Consider the following 19,938-nt stretch of genomic DNA (forward strand, 5'->3'; position numbering starts at 1 on the left):
CTGGGAAGGGGAGAGGAACTGGAGATTGAATCAATCACCAAAGGCTAATGATTTAGTCACATTTGCCTACATAATGAAGTCTTCACAAAAACTCCAAAGGAGAAGGTTCAGACAGCTTCTAGGTTGGGAAACCAGAACTCTTACACTTGCCACCATGCTGGGTCCCAAACTCCATGAGGACAGACACTCATTTGTTTGGTTCCTCAACTATTTATCTCTTCATCTGACTATTGATTTGTATCCTTTAATATCCTTTGTAATAAACCAGTATTCTAGTGAGTATATATGTTTCCTGAGTTCTGTGAACTGCTCTAACAAATTAACCAAACCCAAAGAGGTGGTCATGGAAACTTCTGATTTATAGTCATCCCTCAGATGTGCAGGTAACGACCTGGGTTTCCAACTGGAGGGCGATCTTGTGGGACTGAGCCCTCTACCTGTGGAATCTGATACTATCTCCAGGTAATCAGAGTCAGAACTGAGTTGAATTGTAAGACACCCCAATGGGGTCCTGAGCATTGCTTGGTGGTGTGTGGGCAATCCGCCCCCTACACATACACGTTGGAATTGGTTATCAGAACCACTAATACATAGTAACATATTCCATCCTCTTGCTCTTTAATTGTCCCAACTGCAATGATGGGAGGCAGTGTGTTGTGTGGTAAATAACACAAAATACAGAGTTTAAAACTTATTATTGTCTATACTTAGAAATCTTGTTATCCTCAGTGAATGGTAGTCCATCTGTAAAATAAAAGTGTAGTATTTGTCTGTTGAAAACTTGGCATTTATGATAATCAGTTGAGATGAAGCAATTTATGTGTAAGCATATTTAAGATCGAAAAATTGTGTCCAAAATGTAATGAAATGTTATTAATATTATGCTTAATCACTAGTATCTTGGAATAGCAACTTGAAAATAGCAAAAAGGTAGAATTTATAGGCTAAATAGTACAGGTCTCATAAAATAGATTGATATGAATCATTTTGAAAAAAAAAAAAAAAACTCTTATTAGAATAAGAAATGCCTAAAGATAAATTAACTTCTCAGTATATGTATCATTGGTAGATAGATGGTGTCCATAGATAGTGTTCTTAGTGACAGGAATCAACTCAAGAAAAGGGAATTTTTGATAAATGGGAGAAAGATTTGGGAAGTTGGCAGAATCAAACAGTCCAAACGTGGGGACTCTTGAAATTTAAAAAAGTGCCTGAGAACTAAGAGTTTACCTTGACTAGTTAGTCTCTGCCTCTGTCATCACCTCTTCCTTCCCCTGCAGTGAGCCCTACTGATAATGACTCTGTTATAGCTGGTCCCATGGCAGCCACGGGCTGTCTCAAGTGGTGCATGGAAGGACTGTGCCCACCAGGCTTCTAAGGTAAAATGTAGGCAGCGATCCTAGGGAATTAGAAAATATCCTCCTATCAAGACTACACTCAGTGGAAGAGAGGCAATTCCCTTTAAGGAAATCAGGTACTATTAGAAAATATTAGTGCCAGGAAGTCCCAGGCTAATGAGGGTCTGCTTTAGAAAGTCACTATTTTTTCTGGCCTGCACGTGGGAATAAAATTTCTATTTAAGGGGAGTTGTAAACTTGAACTTCATTAATAAGAATTCTATGTCAGTATTCTAATTTAAAGTTCATTTACTCTTTGTGTATGTTTTTTTCCCCCTCTAATCTACAAACATTTATTATTGAGAATAAACTAAACATGTTCTCATCTGAAAGATGAATAGCTTCCCCACCGCTTATCAGCTAAAAGCAGTTCGTGGAAAATGTTGAAGAAACTTTGGAAATCTATTTTATTTTCTAAAGAACAGTATATCAGTCCCTGTGTTCTACTCACTGGAAAACTAATCACACCAATATTCTCCATTAGTGTCCAAATCACATGTACTATTTCCCCTTATGTTTTGTTATGAAAATAATATTAAATTCCTGAAATTTTCAGTGGGTTATTTTCACTTTGACCATTTCTTTGAATGATTTAACTAGATTTCTGAATATAAATGTTGACCATTTTTCTTTATTTCTTGGGTGAAAATAAAGATAGAGATAGGGTCAGTTATGATTGAAGAAATTTTGCTACTTTCAAGATGTGGTTATTAAATAAGTAGCAAGATAACAAACAACAAGACCAATTATTTTTCATTATACTAACTCTATTATAGAAATTGTCTGAAAATGTAGGTATTGTCAAAAAATGTTGATTAGGTAAAACAGTAACATTGATAATGTGTCCAGGGGAAATGACTCAGAAACATCAGATAACAGGGAATAAATGAGGTCTTCTAGAATTAAAATTTTCTATGTAAATTAATATTCAATAGATGAAGGACAAAGTGACTTAGAAGCATTTCAGGGCACAAATACTACACGTTTTCAAATTTAGCAATAATAAAAATTACTGATTTCATGAGATAACTTTGGTTTTCTTCAAACTTCAAGCCTTTTCCAATGAAAAACAAGATCCAAAAATCTCACTTGCAAGTTGTTAGTGCCATTTTGCAAACATTTTGAGAATTTGGAAAAAACAAGTACCCCTTACTTTGGCTTCCTGTTTTCAAATCTGATCTTAGGGCTGCTTTTCAAATCTTTTAAAAACCATAAGAATGTTTAGTTCTTCAAGTAATGTGTTTATCAAGTAAGGCTGCTATTTTTTGCAATGATGCCAGCAGATTCTTAGGCTGTTGAAGACAATTTATAATATAAAATGTTAACATGTTAATCAGGGAAGGATTTCATTCATACCACTTTTAGTCTGGTCTAAAGAAAATTCAGTATGCTTTTAAAATACTTCAATGTTATATACAGTAATTTCCTCATATATTACATACTGTATTAAGAGAAAAATTTATCTGTTATTAGTGTTTACAGGAATGCTCATTTTTTCATGTTAATTTGCCATAAAAAGCCATGAAAGAAAGATATTTCGTTCTGTGTTATAAGAATAATTTTTTGCGGACTGGGAAATAATAGCATTATTTGTTTGGAAAGCAAAACAAGAAATAATTGATGACGTCACCAGCTTAAAAAAAAAAACTAACAGTGGATCAAAACATCAAATAAAAAATAACCAGAAAACAGAATAAAAATATACACAGAAATCACAACTTAAAAATACGCTACCTTCATTAGTGAGCAGAAAACTCTTATATTAATAAGAAAAAGAGATTTGGAAATAACAAAATCATAAATTATCTTGTGGGAACAGGTTCTTAAATTATTTTTAGTGCACTTTGAAATTTTGTATGTGAAAATTATATTTTTGAATTTCAGGATATTGGGAAAACTTCTTAATGAAAGGGCTATTGATTAAAGTGTTATATTGTATTTTCTATTTTTATTAGTCCACTATGTTTCTATTTTCTATTTTAATATAGTCTGTTTTATCATAGTAAATGGAAATCCATTTTTAAAATAAAATATACCAGGGAAAATACCATAATAATTCTTTCATAATGTGTTTTTTTTTTTTTTTCTCCAAAAAGAACCTAGTTGTTCTCTAGAAACTGGCAATCGTTCACATCTCTTACCAGAACATATTTCAATTTTTCTAAAATGTTTGATTATTTGCTAATGTATCCAAGAGCTTAGGCAGAAGTTTCTGCATCATCTTAACTCCATCTGCTCTTGTTCCTGCTATGTTTGGCAAGATTTTTTAAATACTAATTTTAACTAACAGAACATCATTAATACTTCACCATACTATTGATATTTGGATAATTTAGCTTCAAATGGAAACATTTTATTTCATGTATTAAAAAGGCAACTTACTTTGCCTTCTAGTAATTTCTTGTGATTTTAGAGAGTTTGTCCTTAAAATATTTCTGCCAAGTCTTTTGTATTCTCATTTTAGAAATTAAAACCTTACAAAGTGTTGGTGTTAATGTAATAGCTCACTCCTTGGCCATAAGCCAGCAGGGTTAAAATAATTTCCCTGCTGTCATTGATTCTCTTGCACAACATCTAGGTTTTGTGATACTGAAGAACAGTCTGCCATTAAGAAATATATTCCATTTTCCCATCATAGCTGAAGGTTAGCCTCATTAAAGTGGGAAAAAAGCAGCCAGACTCCAGCTTGACACTGGGTCAAGTATTGTAGCTCATTTTCTGGAACGCTTCCCATCTAAGCAATTTGTCTTTTTCTCACTACGAAGATCTAAAAGATCACTGTGTAGAGTGAAAAAGCCACTAGGGAATGGAAAATTTGACCATTCAAAAATAAAAAGGAGTATTTTGCTTTGCCTACTGGGAAAGTATACTATCTTTGACTTCAAGAGTGATTAAACAAAAAGATTTCCTTATTTTCTAGTGTTTTGCAATTGTCTCTTAAAATGATAGCCAATGGAATGTAGATTCACTGTGCTATTCTTCCAAGCAGCTCTTAGGAATATTGTTTTCACACCAAGTCCTGGTTATTTCACTAATATTTTTTTTTAGGGTATCACTCAATACTTACTAAATATGTCACATTTAATATAAAAATTAATTGTTTTATATGTTTGCTTATTAACATGTTATCTTTTAGAGGTAAATATAATTGTTTTGATATTATCAGAATCTGTTTGCCCCTAGTCACCATCAAACCTCATATAAGAATAAGTTAGGGGACTTCCCTGGTGGCGCAGTGGTTAAGAATTCACCTGCCAATGGAGGGGACATAGGTTCGATCCCTAGTCTAGGAAGATCCCAAATGCCACAGAGCAACTAAGCACGTGTGCCACAATTACTGAGTCCGAGGCCACAACTACAGAGCTTGTGCACCGCAACTAAAGCCTGAAGCCTGTGCACTCTAGGGCCTTTATGCAGCAACTACTGAGCCCACATGCTGCAACTACTGAAGCCCACACACCTAGAGCCCATGGTCTGCAACAAGAGAAGCCACAGTAATGAGAAACCCATGTACCGCAAGGAAGAGTGGCCCCCACTCGCCACACTAAAGAAAGCCCACACGCAGCAATGAAGAGCCAACACAGGCAAAAAAAAAAAAAAAAAAAAAAAAGAGAGAGAGAGAGAATAAGTTAAGCAGTATCATGCGAGTATTAGTGAATATACCAGTGAATCATCTTTAAAAAATAAACTAGTACATCAAACATTAAAAAAATGCATTGGCTACACAGATAAGATTTTAAAATTTAAAAAGTTTTCTTAATCAAAACTGTTAAACATATTACCTTTAAGCAAATATTTTCTAAATTATGTTCTTATACATAATTTTTCAAGAAGTGGAAGTTTTTAATGTGTGAAAATAATTTCATAAAATAAAATCAAGTACATTATTGTAGAAATTAATTAACTGAAGATACTGAATTATTACATTACAGGGGCTACCAGTTGGTTCTATTCAAATTTAAATACAGAATTTTATTCATATCTTGATTACTCATTTGATTATAATATATTTAAAATAAAAAAGAATTGCCCTACAAGAGTTTGGCTTGATGGGTATCCAGAGTTAATCAAACTGCAAGTTTAAGGGGCAGTCCTCCACACTGACAAGTCGGCCCAAGACTTCAAATACCAACTGCAAGTTTCTGGTTTTCCCAAACTACCCTCAGGTTTGAAAATTTGCTAGTCAGACTCACAGATCACAGGGAAACATATCCTCACAGTTATGTTTATTACAGGAAAAGGATACAAATTAGGAGCAGCTGAAGGAAAAGACACATAGGGCAGAGTTTGAGAAAACACCAAACATGGAGCTTCAGGTCACCCTTTCCCTGTGGAGTCACAGACTGTTATCTCTTGCCCACTATAACATGTGACACCACGCATGGAGGATCGCCAACCTGGGAAACTCACCTGAGCTGCGGCGCTCCGAGTTTTTATTGAGGTTTCATTACATCAACATGATTGAGTCATTGTCCACTGGGTTGAACTCTATCTCCAGTCTCCCCTCCCCTCCAGAGGTCTGAATGATAGATATCATGTGGCCTCAGGGTCCCATCATGTGTCACCTTGTTAGCATAAATTATTATATAATTCCATATTACATTATATAGCATAAATTATCAGTATAATTCCAAGTGTCCACCATGAGTAACAAAGATATTTCTATTTGTTGGGAAATTCCAAGGGTTTAGCATTAGCCAGGGATGAAGTCCAGACCTCCTTTTGGACTAGGCTACATTCCTTACAACACAACGGGACAATAGTTTGATAGTGTTCTTTAGCTACACAACATGGGTAGAGAATTACAGCAATTTGCCATTTGATTTAGGCCTAAATAAGCACTTTTTGTAAGAAAATAACCAATAAAAGCCTATACTTTTTAATAAGTTATTCAGAGATGTATATGTATATATATTCTAGTTTACTAAAATATTAAATTGACTCAATAGTAAAGGTTTTAAAATAAGAGCACAACAGAGAAAATCATTGATGAAACTGATTATGCCATCTATTTTTCTCACTTTTCATTTATTTTATAGATCTAGAGTTAAGATTCTGGATTCACCTTTAAGAAAGCAATATTTATTCATGTGACACTGAACCATCACAGATCTCTTTATTTGATGGAAAGAAAGGAATGAAAGATTAGTTTCAAAATCCATACACTCACAAACAACTGATAAGTGCAAAGAGGACACAGAAATCCCACCAGCAGACTGGCAATCAGACAGTGCACACTGTAGTAAATATGGATTGTTTACAAGATCATATTTTCCATATGTATGTCCTAATTTAACTGTCCTAATTTTCCAAATAATTTAAATTACTGTGAGTTTACCCCAAACAATTCCATATATAGAATCAGGTGTAACAAACTTACTCAAATATCATTTTGGCATAAATTTCATATGTCTCACTTGTAGCATTTTGCCTTATATGAATGTCTCTGTCTTCCTTTTAAGAAAAGTCAACATGCAAATTTCATCACAGATAGAAAACTAAAGTTTATGGATGAGACATGTGAGTTTTATATTAAATACAAGTCACTAACACTTGAAATGTGTTGATAGTAAATGAGATACGGATTAGAAAACCTGGTCAACCAGGTTCGGAGTGTCCTTCCTTATCTGCACATCAGCACTGCAGCCTTCAGAAGCAATAGCTCTCTTATTTCCATGTTAAGTCAGGATTGCATGTTCCTTGAAGTTGGGGATCCTATTTAATGACATGCATTTTCCATAATATAAACATCTGGATGAGTACACAGTGGGCAGAGTTTGTAAAGCTGTGTCATAGAAGGTAGTTCTCACGTCACTGAATTGTTTTATACCTAGCTTCTTGAGTTCAGGTAATTGGAGGCGTCAAAGAAACACAGAAGATTTAAACAGAGATGAAAGATGTCTAAGTGAGATAGATTCAAAAAAGGAAAAGCAATGTTATTTATTGTACATAGATTAAAATGTTTAATTAATATTAAATTTTACATGTAGTAAAGCCAGAAATTTAAAAGATTATTTAATATTGAATTTACTAATATTTCTTAAGAAGAGAAAAAACGGGGAATAATTTGCTACAAAATATTGACCAATATTTGCCTGAAAATATTGACCAATAAAATAAAATATTTTATCACTTAGAAATAAGAACAATTAAATTACAGAAATTCCATTGTGTAATAGGTTTACAATTGAGTATTTGAGTATTTTTTGAATTATTATTTGAGTAATTGAGTATTTTTTGTTTTGGAATTATTTTTATATAGAGATGGTCACTTCCCTTTAGTGTGTTGTCTAAAACTAGCTACATGGTCACTAGAAGAAATCAGGCTTTTCCCTTTTATTGGGTAGATGGTTTTTTGTTGGGTTTATTTGTGGCTGTCACTTTTGTGATTCATAGGTTAAGTAAGCACACAGCCAATGATTTTGACATTTTGTGTTTATTCACCCAGATAATATTGTAATAAATACACAGAAAGCGTCAAAATTGTGATCATACAAAAATTGCTGATATTTTTAAACTTGTTAAGCTAGTGTTATACAGAAGGAGCTATAGAATAATGGCACTTATTAGGAAAGTACAATATTAATTCTATATTATGTAAAGTTAGAGAATACAAATAGCTATGGCAAAGAACTAAGGGGTAAGCAAAACCCTTCTGGGTAAGTAGAAATGTGATCTGTGGCTTTAAATAAATATGAAAAAAAAGGAAAGAAAATAAATATATGTAGGCATAAATAATGGGAGGCTATGAGAAAATCAGCCTGCCTCACCAGATATAGTGGATGTCTTTGAATGTATATTTTGAATATGGGTTAGTCATACACACAAGCAATCACAACTATATATTAAGAAAGCAAAATTGATATCTAACATAAGAATTTTTAGATAATTTTAGTGGTAAAAGTTATAGAAATTAGAAGAAAAAAGACTGATGGCAATTGTTCAAATTTTATATGGGGTAAGGCTAAATACAATTCATAAGGTGATGCTTTGTTTTATTGGACACATGAACATTATAAGGATAGAAATTCAACTACTCAATTATTTGATCATTTTTGCTCAATTTTTATTTAACAGTTAATTGGAAAGTACATCTTTTTTTTTTAATGGATGTTGACTTTTTAAAATTATTTATTTATTTATTTATTTATTTATTTATTTATTTATTTATTTATTTATGGCTGTGTTGGGTGTTCGTTTCTGTGCGAGGGCTTTCTCCAGTTGCGGTGAGCGGGGGCCACTCTTCATCGCGGTGCGCGGGCCTCTCACCATCGCGGCCTCTCTTGTTGCGGAGCACAGGCTCCAGACGCGCAGGCTCAGTAATTGTGGCTCACGGGCCCAGTGGCTCCGTGGCATGTGGGATCCTCCCAGACCAGGGCTCGAACCCGTGTCCCCTGTATTGGCAGGCAGATTCTCAACCACTGCGCCACCAGGGAAGCCAGGAAAATACATCTTAAAATGGTTCAGTGTGGAGTCCTATTTTTGAATATCCCATCCTTTCCTTCCTTCCATCATTTTTTGCAGAGGGAGCATCATTAATTTCAATAATGGCTGGGATACACTTGTTATGTTCCAATGCTGGTTTGTTCAGTCACTTAAAGCGTAGGTCTAATGGTCTACAAAGGCTCTTTGCTTACCCAATTCCTTGAAATAGATTGACTAGATTGACTGGACTAGCAGGGCAAACAGAAACTTAGGAAGTCATCTAGTCACATGAACAGGAATGACTAGCCTGCCCAGATGAATTAACTGTCATAACAAAACAACCGCACAGGTAGGGAATTGGAAAAGAACGCATGCCCAAGAAAGCCCATCGTCCTTCCATGAAGTGATCTTGCCCTAGCAAATGTGAACTTGTGGAACAGAGATGGCAGGCTCATGCAAATTAGATTTAAAAGGTTGCCCACACAGCATGTGCAATGTGACATGTCACTCCTATGGACTTAAGGCTGAGGTCTAAATCATAGTCTCATATTCCTACTCTACTTACAGATATAAATGCAGACTACAAAGTTCAGAATCATTTTTTCTGCATGCTTTTCTGAAAGAACTGGATCTTGACGCCTAATGGTAAAAGAACTAACCAGATTTAGGAAGTTTTCTTCTACTCCTTACTCTAAGTCCCTTTTAACATTTGACTTACATGCCTACTGGTTCTTAGTATCATTTTGGATTTCATGATAGAAATAAAAGATTATTTCTTATTTACTTCTATGCTTCTTCCCTACTGCTATCACAATGCTTCACACACAGTAGGGAACTTAGTAGGTATTTATTGAATTATTGCTTTTCAAGTTCAGAGGGCCTTAAAAGGATTTCTTGAGGGAGCCACTAGTCCAATTATAAATGGAATTTATATTCAATGTTCTTTATTGCAAATTAGATAGACAAGAATTTTCCCACCAGCTCAATGTTTGCTGTTTCAGGAGGGGTATAAGATCATCAATGAACAGCATAGCAGAAAAACATGTAATAAAGAATAGAATGCTAATTTGGGTAAATACTACTTTTCAAAAACTACTGCATGAAATTCCTGTTAACTTTATAGTTTTGGGAATGACATTGAAAATGTTACTGTCGATTTCCCCTTTTATGGCTGTTAGCATTTGCCTTATGTATTGAGGTGCACCTATGTTGGGTGCATAAATATTTACAATTGTATTTGCAAATGAAGCAACTGACAAAGGATTAATCTCCAAAATTTACAAGCAGCTCATGCAGCTCAATATCAAAAAAACAAACAACCCAATCCAAAAATGTGCAGAAGACCTAAATAGACATTTCTCCAAAGAAGATATACAGATTAACAACAAACACATGAAAGGATGCTCAACATCACTAATCATTAGAGAAATGCAAATCAAAACTACAATGAGGTATCACCTCACACCAGTCAGAATGGTCATCATCAAAAAATCTAGAAACAATAAATGCTGCAGAGGGTGTGGAGAATAGGGAACCCTCTTGCACTGTTGGTGAGAATGTAAATTGATACAGCCACTATGGGGAACAGTATGGAGGTTCCTTAAAAAACTAAAAATAGAACTACCATATGACCCAGCAATCCCACTACTGGGCATATACCCTGAGAAAACCATAATTCAAAAAGAGTCATGTATCACAATGTTCATTGCAGCTCTATTTACAATAGCCAGGACATGGAAGCAACCTAAGTGTCTATCGACAGATGAATGGATAAAGAAGATGTGGCACATATATACAATGGAATATTACTCAGCCATAAAAAGAAACGAAATTGAGTTATTTGTAGTGAGGTGGATGGACGTAGAGTCTGTCATACAGAGTGAAGTAAGTCAGAAAGAGAAAAACAAATACCATATGCCAATACATATATATGGAATCTACAAAAAAAAAAAAAAATGGTTCTGAAGAACCTAGGGAGCAGGACAGGAATAAAGATGCAGACATAGAGAATGGACTTGACACGGGGAGGGGGAAAGGTAAACTGGGGCGAAGTGAGAGAGTGGCATGGACTTATATATACTAACACATGTAAAATAGATAGCTAGTGGGAAGCAGCCACATAGCACAGGGAGATCAGCTCTGTGCTTTGTGACCACCTAGAGGGGTGGGATAGGGAGGGTGGGAGGGAGACGCAAGAGGGAGCAGATATGGGGATATATGTATATGTATAGCTGATTCACTTTGTTATAAAGCAGAAATTAACACACCATTGTAAAGCAATTATACTCCAATAAAGATGTTAAAAAAATAGGTTGCATATTATGCAGTGTTAGAAAAACTGTATTTTATTTTTAAGAATATAATATCTGTCACCCATAACACACATGAACACATAAACGTAAACATGGATGAGCACGTCATTATTCTGTTCACGCATCTGTGATGTCAATCTCAGAAGTTGAACTTTATTTAAAACTTGATTACTATCCCTGAATTTATTTTTTAGTATAATTATATTGTCTTGGAAGGCAAATTTCTAAATCTTCAATCCTTAAATTCTGATGAAAAGTGTCACCAAAGGAGTAGAGGATTGGCCAAAAAAAAAAAAAAAAAAAAATCAAATTCCTACTAACTACTGATAGCAAATATATTTTAAAAATAGTTCATAATTTCTTTTAAAATCTAAAAATGTACCAGTGAACATATAAATACGGACTGCCATTTTACCACATAAATGTTGGAAAAATTATATAACTTTTGTTCTCAACACATCATAAATACTATTTGTAGGATATATGGATTTTAACTACCAAAAGAAAATTTCTGTTTTTATAAATAAATTATCATAAACATGTTTCCTTTTAAACAATGATAATAATAAAAATTAGAACATCTTATACAATTTTATATGTCACTTACATAAGTAAATTTCAACCATAGACTATAATGGAGGAAAATGATGTTGAAGTTAATGCATTGTCCTCAGTCATCCAAAAATATGAATCTATTTCTGCATATTCATATCAGATTTTCATTTAACCACATGTATTGTCTTTAGTATTAAAGATATAAAATTGTTAACAACAGTTATGTGACTATCTTCCTCAACAATAGTCCAAAGTTCTACACTGTCTAAACAATATAATATAAACTAGTTAAGATCAAAGTAATTAATATCACATACCTCATCCACAAATCTCTCCTCAGCCATATTACTTCCCTTCAGAACCAACTTCGACCTTTATTAACATTTTATTTTGCCAATATTTTCCTTAACATTTTTTTTTTTTTAATTTTATTTATTTATTTATTTATTTATTTTTGGCTGTGTTGGGTCTTCGTTTCTGTGCGAGGGCTTTCTCTAGTTGTGGCAAGCGGGGGCCACTCTTCATCGCGATGCGCGGGCCTCTCACTATCGCAGCCTCTCTTGTTGCGGAGCACAGGCTCCAGACGCGCAGGCTCAGTAGTTGTGGCTCAAGGGCGCAGTTGCTCCGCGGCATGCGGGATCCTCCCAGACCAGGGCCCGAACCCGTGTCCCCTGCATTGGCAGGCAGATTCCCAACCACTGCGCCATCAGGGAAGCCCCCCTTTACATTTTTTAACACAAGTTCTACTCACGAAATCCTAACCCAAATTTTATTCTTAATCATAAGAGCTAGAAGCCAACTTTATTTATTCTAAATCTCTAGTTTTTCTTTTATTACCTCAAAACCACTGATATTTAATAGTATGTATCATATTCATATCAAGTTTCTGTGTAAAACTTTCAGGCCTTAAACATTTTTGTGCAATAACAAATATATTTTTATTCAATTAGTTTGTAATTATTTGTATTTAGAGATATACTATGAGTTCTATATTTTGTGCACTTATTTTATTATTTAGGGAGGAATTGAAATATTTAAATTTAAAAATATTTTTCAATATGTTTATATGCTATGTTCTTTATTAATTGTATTATCAAATAATTCAAGAGCCTATTCACAATTTCTATTCCAAATCTTAGAATGAATGATTTTATTATGATTTGAAACTTTTTATTACGATTTGCTCCCGTTGTCAGAATAATTCCTATTAAATTCAAGCAGAAATAAATTAAAATTTTATTGTGTGGTACTTTTTTAATTGTATATGCCACATTATTGAGTTTATTCATGACAGGAAAGAAGTTGTGCTTTCACTGGGTATTAAAACTGTCTGCTTATAATTTTGTTGGTCTGATTATTAGAAGAATTTTCCACAAACAAGCTTCTTGCTCCACACATGTCAAATCTTATTTTAGCTTCACTGCCCACATAGCTCTATATGTGGTGCTGTGTACATAAAATATGGCCTTTTGGTTCTATGATTCTGGCTTGTACCAGAAGTCCTGAGGTGGTAAACATACCATATAAGTTGGTGCAGTGAATGGTAGAAGTTTTCCCAGAAAACTGTCCTACATTAGGGCAGTTGGTAATACCTTAGCTGTAAGAACACAGCTGTCTTTTTAAAGCCAAATTAAGTGTATTTCCAACTCAACTTCCCTTAGAAAGATTCCAATAATGCCCACAGTCACTTTCCATGATCACAAGGGAAAGTATGATGAAGTTGATGTGGAGCAATTCAGTGGACTTGAGTGATTAAATTTACAAGTGTCACATAAATGTGTCATCATGTGAATATACTGTTAAATTCATTCTTACCACCTTTCCTGGGGGCCTTGGGCAAGGGCACATTGGTTCCTTTAACTTGAAGAATTGCTCAATACTCTATGGTACTTCATGCTGTATGGTAAATCCTCTGGGTATTTACTCATTTATTTGCACATTAGCCTCCTCCTGCTTCTTGTCTGTATATTCCTAGCAATGTGACTTAACACTCAGTAGAAAGTTTTTGATGTTTAGAGGCATTTTATAATAGCATTTCCTATAAATTTAATTTTCAATATCTGTTGACAATATGCAGTTTGAAATGATACAGGTCAACTTGTTTCTCTCTTATCTTGAGTGGCAGTCCCCTTAATTTTTCATTACACTTTATCATCCAGAAAAAAGACAACAAGTAAATATCTTCAAATCAGTAAGGACTTGGAGCCTTTACCATAATCAGGAGAGTAACGTAAATTTCAGAAATAGACAAGGGAATTGTCCAAACATGGAACGAAAGGGAAAAAAAATAATACATTTTCATAAGTACCTAACATTTTATTTGTGTAATGGAAAAGAAGAATCACAAAAAATATTTCTAGTGCCAATTCTCATAGCTCTACAGACAGAGAACTTGCTTAGTAAATGTTTTGGTTGTTAGTCTGAGAAGCTCTATCATCAAAGACACAGAAGCAATAAACATTCTGTCTTCCATCACAAGGCAATGAAGACCTTTTCTGCCCTCAAGTTGATGATTCTGGCTTTCTCTTCAAGTGTACCCTGGAGTGAGTCAGCGTTAAGGCTGATTAAGCCAGTTGTTAAATTTAAACTGTGCTTGTCAAAATAAATGAGCTAAGTACAAACAAAAGAATCTGAGTTTATTTTTCTTCATTCTTTTTGTTTTCTTTCCTCTCATAGCTATTTATTTAGGAGTGGTGATTGGTAAGCCTCAGTGTATATATCAGTAACTAGTAATTAGATGGCTGGTGATAAGCTGAGAATGTATACTAATAATTTATTATATGAGAAAAGATAATACATATGCTAGCTACTTTCTCCATATAACGAACAAAGAAAAAAATCTTTCTACCAACAAAGAACATTTTTGATAATTTTTTTAACTTTGAAAATAATTGGGTGTCTCAGCATAGACAAGAATATCTTGTTTTGGGGAGATAACATGGCATGGTGGAAGGAACACTGCATACTCCAAGGTAAAGGGAATGGTTGTCTTCAGGGCCACAGAGCAGTGGGAGTGTGAGAACTTGTTTTAATATGACTGCAAGCTCTATGAGTTTTCCCAGTCATTTAAAATTTCTAGACCTCAATCTCTTCACTTATAAAATATGAGTAATAAACACTTTCACTACCCAGTATATTTAAAAATAGGAAAAATCCATTACTAATGCCTGATATTGTTTTTAATTTATCCTTATTCATCTGCTTAATGAGAAGTACACTCACTATTCCCACTCCCGAGGAAGGCTTACTATTTCATGTTTGGTGTTTTACCTTTAAACTTGACAGGGCAACATGCACATTTTATGAGCTTCATCTGTGTTCTCCAACCTTTGGATTTTTTTGACAATTTCCCTGAAAATGAAAAGATACCAATAAAAGAATCCTCAGTCTCTGAAAAATATATTGGCCCATGGAATAATAAATGTGACTCCATGTCTATTGATTCTCAGGAAAAAGGGATAATGGAAAAGTCAGGTGTTCACCTTATTAAAGGTTCATTAAATGTCCTTTTGAAATTAATTTTGTTATTCTCTGAGAACTTATATATTACCAGCTTTGTTAAGTTGCTAGGAAGAATCACTCCCAATCAATGGGCAAGTTATTTATTTGCTATCTCAGTCCTTCCTTGTTTCTTGGATTCTTCAGGCCCCTGTTTTTGTCTTTCTGACTGCATTCATCACTACCCCTACCTTTTCCTAATATTTAGATCTCTCAACTGCTTTACTTGTCCTCTTCCTATACTTCTGTCTACCACCCTTCTGTCACCTGACCTTATCCTGTTATTCTCTCTACACTAGACAATAGGTACTCAAGTGCCAAGAGGTGCTACACAGCAGAAATATTTTAATTTTATTAAATGCTTCTCCAAAGAGTTAAGAAAAAAAAAAAAAAAGAGATAGCACTTTACTTATCTCTTTCAACTGGTAGTTATGTTTTGCCTTTTTAGAAACATTTATTTATACAAGTTTCTCACTGTCTTCTAGATTGTAATACAATATTCAGAATGTGATCGTGTATTTTTTTCTCTATGCTTTGCAGCTAAAGAAAGGATGCTCATGCATAGTAAGTTCTCAAGAAATATTTGTTGAATATTTAATTTTTTCTTTAAAAATTTGATGTTGACGAATCTAAAAATTTGAGTAATCTGCTTATGAAACATTAAATATTTTCTATTTCCTTATCTTGATAGATTCCGTTTTCCAAGTCTCTGAAGGGCTGGTGACTTTTCTAGTTTTTCTTTCCAACTGAAATGGTAATTAAATGCCACTATGTATTACTCTTCATATTCTATATGTGCATGTCTTAGATTATCTATAAGTCTCTACCAGTTCAAAAATGTTTTCCATACTGCTTGATTGTGATTTATTGCATCCTATAAGCCATGGCCAGTTCTACATAAAAAAAAATAAATGAATAAATAAAAACCTTTTCAGAGAAGCAATGCTTTTAGGTCTTATCAATTTTTAGAATAAATGACCAAAAGGAAAGCAAATGAAATAGTAGATGGATTAAAATAAAATGTAAGAGATAGTATATATAAAACATTTGTTCCTATCTTAGTTCTATATCCTTGTTATTTAGATAGCCAATTAATCAATGAAAGATAAGATAAATATCTTTTAAATACTGAGTTGGCCAAACAAAATTATTTTTATCATTCTTAATGCTAAAACCCCTATTTTAAGATAAAGTACATATAGAAAGTATCCCTAAACTCTTGACTCAAAATTTCTGAATTCCTGAATGCATTATCATAAGCCACACACAAAAGGAGATGGCAAGAAAACCTCTGATTCTAACCTCTAAAAAATAGATGATCTAAATAAGAATCCATGATATCCATAGAAACATAACAAGATCAATATGTTGTAATCCATTTACCAAGTTGTGAAAAATAAAAATGAACAGATTTCTCCATATTTAATAACTGAGTGCAATTTGTTAGTTTCAAGATTTGGCTATTCTGTACTCATATTCATGAAGATCCACTCTAAGGTCCCTGTTGAGAAACTAATCCAAATACTCACCTGACTGTCTTCATTTTTCATCCATCTATGGTCTCCAGACCTGCTGATTTGATTAGAAGCCACAACCCCTTCTGACTAACCATAAAGAATGTGAATCAGTTAGAAGTTATTCTGATTGACCAAACAGAGTCAATAACAAGCCAGGACTCACGGATGAATTATTTCCTTTTACTACTTTTTTTTGATAACAAATTAAGGAACAGATTTGTCATGAGCTTGGAACCATCTTATTTACTTGCCCTGACATCAGGTCATTCTTTGAACTATATCATGCTACCTTGTGATGTTTGAGTCTTGGTGTTGCTCATCAGCTACAAGTGAATGTGGTTCAAGTGTCTAAGAATTTTAGGTCTTAGTTTTATCATGTTAGTAGAACAGACATGAATAATTCTACCCCAATGTCCCTCTCAGCTTTAGATTTCTATGATTTATTTTCTGCTCTTTAAACATGATTTAGTCACAAGAGCTACTCAATAACAAAAAAGAGAGACTAAAAAAAGCTCTAGGCTATATGTTCATTAAATATTAGACAAATAGATGTCTCATTCTTAGTTATTTTAGATAATCCAACTTATTTGACCTAGTGATATCACTTTTCCAGAAAATGTATTTAGCCAACTGACTATCCAACTATTTTTCACATAGTGCTACTTATAGATTCTATACCATTAAATTATTGCAAAGTTTTTCAGCTTTTGTATATATATTGACACTTTATTTTAGCACCTGGATGCTGTGCTATACCCTCCATATATCACGGTGAAGAAAGGGCAATTGACTTTTATGATTATGTGGTCCAGAATTGATTCAAGGCTGAGTTTTGTTGCTCTCTTGTCCTGAAATGTTTGAGGAAGAAGAAAACTCTCTAGCAAGCTAAGAAAACAGATAACCTATGAAGGCTTTTATGATCCTATAATTCTATGAATAGCAGTCTAGAAATGGGAAACTCTGTCCCATTGTCACCAGGACACTAAAACAGTAGGTATGATTATTTCAGGAAATCAGGTGGCGGGTTTAAGGTTGAACAGCAATCCTAGGTGTCTTTCACATGTCTACCTAGGAAACTAAAACTGAAAACAAGGCAGCCAATTAGGTCAAATAAATTAAGCTAAGTCTACAAACAGAGAGTTAGGTTTCCAGTTTCAAAGTTAAATCTCATTAGAATAAGTGGCATAGGTGAGAAAACCAAAAGGAAGAAAAGAAAATAACAAAGTAAAATCACTTTAATTTGAAATCATTGTCCTCACCCTTAGCCCTAAATAAAAAAGTATGTGTCAGATATATATTTAATCAGACCTGAACCAAAAGAGGTGTTTGAAAGTACACCCATATTCTAGCCACAAAGCATAGCACTGCGCATGTCTACAGTTTGGAGACAGGCTTGTCCCAGGGGAAACTAAATTTACACAGAAATGTATTTAGAACTTAATTTTAATACTTTTGATAGAACATTGAAATTTGCAGTACCGATCATTGTATACTTTGTCCATTGGATCTGTGATGATTGAATTATCCAAACTTTTTGAAAAGACCAATTATTCTTGAAGATATAATTATAGCAGATAAGTGGAAAAGAAACCTTATGAAGAATGCAAGATCTACCTATTCAGTGTACAGGAAGAAATCAGGAACGTGGGTCAGAAAAGAGTATAGAGGATAATGCATTTGATCTACCTGAAGGACAATGTAATGATTTATCTAATAGCAAAGCAATAATCAAGAGTGGGATTCATCAGAAAAAAATCAAAGTTCTTCCAGCAAGGTAGAGTTCAGAAATAAAGTAGTTTGGAATATTTTAAAAATTCCTTTATGGTTTTCTTCTCTGACATGCCCCTTTATTTATGACTTCATTCAGTTTCTTTCCTACAAATTCCATAGCATCTGACACCTGCCTTTGATGCAGCAGTAACACCAGGGTTTGTATTTCATGCTAGCTTTGCTGTCTCCTCAAATGAGCCTCTATTGTATATTAGTGTCTTCTCAGCATTTAACACAGACCTATCATATAGCAGTTACCCAGTAAGTTTTTCAATTAATTGAATTGATTAAACATAACATTTTCATATTATATTAAAATTTTTTGAAGTAGTAATTAAAAGTATTCAAAGCAGAGATGTCAAAAATGAAAACATTCTACTAACCATAATTCAACATTTTTTTGTAAATAAGCAGCAAAGGATAATATTTATGTCCCTAAAATGGAAGTGATTAACATTCATTTCTTGGTGTTAGTTTACTACCAGACATAAAATTTGTAAGGACTCCATGGACAATTACTTATAGGTAATAGTGGATTAAAGAATGTTAAAATAGTTGCTTTCTTGTAGGATCTCATCTGTAAGTGGTCCAATAATCTGGGATAAAGGATAAGTAGTTTACCAAGATTTGATCAAGAAATAACAATTAAGGAACACACAGTTTTGAGGGCATTACCCTGCTGTGGCCCCCTTTGCCTGGGAAAGCAATAAGGGTATACTTTTTTACTTCACCCTCTGTCCCCTCCCCCCAAAAAAAGAAATAACAACTGGAACTATTAATATTTGTAACGTTCTTTGGAGTTGGCTGCATCAGAAGATACTTTGGAATTTTACTGTAGGCTTGAGAGTACTTCTTTGATATCAGATATATTTAGAATTACTTTCTGCTCTCACTGCATTGTACATACACTTAAGCTGCAGGAATTTTTACATTATATTTATCTACTTCTTGTGTTTGTCTCTTTTTTTTTCTTTGTACATTATTTTAATAAAAAAACACACTACTGTGTACAAATATACAGATCTCAAGTTGTAATATTCAAATACAGAATGTGATAAAGTAGCTTTGTAAGTTTTCTGCACTGTGACAGATTTTCTGTCACATTTAGATCTTTATGATTATTAAGACATAATGAACAAGAGAAGTACAGATTTTCCAGCCTCATGAGTAGTAAAGTCCTCTGCAAAAGAATGAAGGTATTGAGTCATTAATAGGGAAACAGCTGGCAAATTAGATGACCCTGCCTACCTTGTATTAATGTAAGAGACACAATAAGAAATAAGAAACTGTAGTTAAATGTTAGAAGTATAGGCAATATAGCTTTCTCAGACTTCTACCAATGCTTATATACTTGATATATAAACATTCTTAAATGTAAAATAGTTCAGTATGATTGTATCTATATTTGTTCCACAATGACAATTTAATATATTAATCTGATATATATTTTTGAACTGGAGTCAT

Source organism: Balaenoptera acutorostrata, chromosome 18 (genome assembly GCF_949987535.1).
Source record: "Balaenoptera acutorostrata chromosome 18, mBalAcu1.1, whole genome shotgun sequence".
Taxonomy (NCBI): domain Eukaryota; kingdom Metazoa; phylum Chordata; class Mammalia; order Artiodactyla; family Balaenopteridae; genus Balaenoptera; species Balaenoptera acutorostrata.